The sequence below is a fragment of the Phacochoerus africanus genome, chromosome 4, assembly GCF_016906955.1.
Source record: "Phacochoerus africanus isolate WHEZ1 chromosome 4, ROS_Pafr_v1, whole genome shotgun sequence".
Taxonomy (NCBI): domain Eukaryota; kingdom Metazoa; phylum Chordata; class Mammalia; order Artiodactyla; family Suidae; genus Phacochoerus; species Phacochoerus africanus.
Genome location: NC_062547.1, coordinates 131,077,527 through 131,080,568, shown reverse-complemented (window position 1 = coordinate 131,080,568; position 3,042 = coordinate 131,077,527). Strand labels below are relative to the sequence as shown.

Sequence of the window (3,042 nt, the reverse complement as noted above, 5' to 3'; positions counted from 1 at the left end):
TCCCTTAATGCTTATCAAATCATCATGATGTACACTGGAGATATCTTGCAATTTTAGTTGTCAATTATACATTAGAAAAACTGGAAAATTTTTTAAATCACATAAGAAATTTCTCTAGAATATGTGACACCTCTAGAGAGAGGAAATCCAGCAAGAAACACTGCCTTCTTGTATCATTAGTGAAAAGCTCTAGACTGAGGTCACAATTTGAACCTCTACTACATCATTTTGAGACTTCAGGCCTCTTAGAACCTCAGTTTCCTCTTCTGCAAAATGGGGGTGATAGTGTTCACTTTGGCAGCAGATATACTAAAATGAGACAGAGGTACAGAGAAGATTAGCATGGCCCCTGCTCAAAAATGACACGAAAACTCTACATTTTTAAAGTATAAAATAGTTAAGCAACAAGGATAAATTGTGTAGCAACAGGGAATATTAGCCATTCCTTTGTAACAACTTTTAATGGAGTATAATCTCTAAAAATACCAAATTATAAGACTGGACACCTGAAATTAATATTATAAATCAACAATATTTCAATTTTTAAAAATAGGAATGACAATCCCTACTTACATTGAGGTATTCTGAGATTAAATAATGACTTAAAACACTTGGCACCTAGCGGGTAATTAATTGCGGTCTTAATCGCTACTTTCCCTTATCTGCGGGACCAGAGCAGCCTTTGGGGTACCTGCCATAATTCCACCCCAAATTGGTTCCTAGGCAGGAGCGTCACTGAATTCCTCCACCAGCGTCCGTTTTAGTCTGGGAAAAGCTAGAAACTTTTTCTACTCCGAAGAAAAAATGTGCTTAAAACCAAAACCAAAAAAATAAATAAAGAGCAAGTCCTCCGTCTGCTCCTACAGGCAAAACGCTGGCCTTTTTTCATTCTCAAGAGAGAATCCAAGACACAGACTTCACTGCCCGCAAGAACCACACGGGGGAGCCCTTGTCAGGGTAAACCCGGATCCTGCAGCCCGACGCTTGTCACGTCTGGGCGAGATCTCCACGTGCGGACAAAGCCCGCGCAGCCCTGTGGGGCGGGGTCTCCACGCCCGGGCGAAGCGCGCGCAGCCCCGGGGGGCGGGGCCTCCACGCCCGGGCGAAGCGCGCGCAGCCCCGGGGGGCGGGGCCTCCACGCCCGGGCGAAGCGCGCCCGACTCTGTGGGGCGAGAGCGACGTTGCCTGCCAGCTAAAAGCCAGAGAGCTGACAGGGTCCCGGGCATCTAGTCCTCCCTCCGCTTGTTGGAGTTTAATAAAACTGAAGTCAACATGAAGAAGACTTTTAAAACCAGAAAATATGTTTAAGTCGTGTCTTTTCAAGGCACTCCTCCTCCAAAGACGTAAATAAAGAGTGAAACTTGAGGCAACGTCAAACAGAAGACAAAAGAGAAGTGACAATAACAGCTGAACTAACTGCTCGGGAGGAGACACGAGGAAGGAGGGCCGGAGGGTGGGTGGGTGGGTGGAATCCTTAAAGTTTCCTGGGTGGGGCTTCACCTGAGTTGGGCGGGACCTGGTGAAAACCCGGAGATACGCCGCTGCGTGTAGGACCCGAGATTGCGGCAACCCTCAGTCCCTCAGAAAAGGACGTCTCAAAAGACCAGAGGTTTAACAACAAATGAGGATTTGCCTCCATTTGTTTTTCCGACACAGTTTTCTCAAAACAGTGAGTACCTGTGAGACCGACCTGTTCAATAGTCTTCAAAGAAAAGCCGCCGAAAAGCGTTTAAAGGGCAGTTAAGATAACAGGCGGCGCCTGGACTCAGCCAAGCGGGTGACCAAACCTCTCAAGCAGATGCCTTGACGCCTCACTAAACACTCGCTCCTTTTTCTCCTCCGCTTGAACGTTTCGCCGCCAGCGCTACTGCGCTCGGTGAGGGTGGGTTGGAGCCTCAGGGCTGCTGCTGCTGCTGCTGCGCAGCCCCCTGCCCCCGAATTCCTTTCGCAGGCCCGTGTGCGGGTCACGTCACCCCAGAGAAGCTGGAAGATGCTTCAAAGGAGGGTGCCCTCTCCCAGCTCCTCAGTTCTTCCTCACTTCCTCCCCTCACAGAAGTCTACTCATTTACTTCCTCATTATTTACTGAGGACCTGCTTTGTGCCAGGCACTGTGTTAAGTAATAGGGATACAGCCACCAATAAGTGATCACTGAATCAATAACCGCTTATTAAAAGATATCTTTAAATAATGGTATGTTAGTGATTAGCATAAAGGAAACAATAAATTCATGAAATAGTTATTGCAGCGGAAGTCTCAGGAATTCAAGCACAGAGGAAATATATTTTAACATGCTTCTCATTGGTGTGTAATTCTTGCCATTAGAGCACTAAACCAAATCACCCATTTCAGAAAGCTCCGGTCCTAATAAGCCTCTGTGCCTATATTCATTCCATTCATCCATTCCCCTCTCATCATCAGCTTTCCCCTTTGTGTAATTAATTTTTTCATTAATTCATTCATTCGAAAATCCTGTATTGAAAGCACCTAGCTGCTCGCCACTAAAATAAGCCAGTGGAGATATGAAAATGATTACATCAGTTAATCTAACTGGGAAATCAAATATATAACAATGTAACAGGCATGAAAAAGGGTGGGAAGGCTGCAGAAGGAGTTTGGCAACAGGATGTCAGAAGTTTCATAGAGAAGGTGACTTTTGAGGTATGTTTTAAAGAGAGAGCAGGGTTTTTGTCTGTTGGAAAAAGTCATGAATAATATTTATAGAACATTTTGCCATAAATAAAGTATGTATAAGAGTGTAGTTGGGGGGGCACTTGGTCCTCAATAATCAAGACAAGGCAATGATGGCAGATGTTTTTCACAATGATGGAATAAATTCGTTTATCTTTTAAATTCTTCAACGCTTGGTCAATTTAAAAAAATTCACGACCTATAAGAGTTAAGTTTTATCTGGGGCAAGATGAGGATTTAAGCCTGGGAGTAAGTAACCCGAGAAAACTTCTCTGAGGAGATGGCAGGTGGTGGAGGGAGGTCAGTATTTACAGGAGTTTTTTGAAACAAAGGGCTGGTAGTAGGAACAAAAG

General features: G+C 44.9%; 1 pseudogene; it reads left to right on the top strand.

Annotated features, from left to right (window-relative positions):
- The first annotated feature begins 285 nt into the window (after positions 1 to 285).
- LOC125126563 (uncharacterized) lies at positions 286 to 383 on the top strand (annotated as a pseudogene).
- The last annotated feature ends 2,659 nt before the right edge of the window (positions 384 to 3,042 follow it).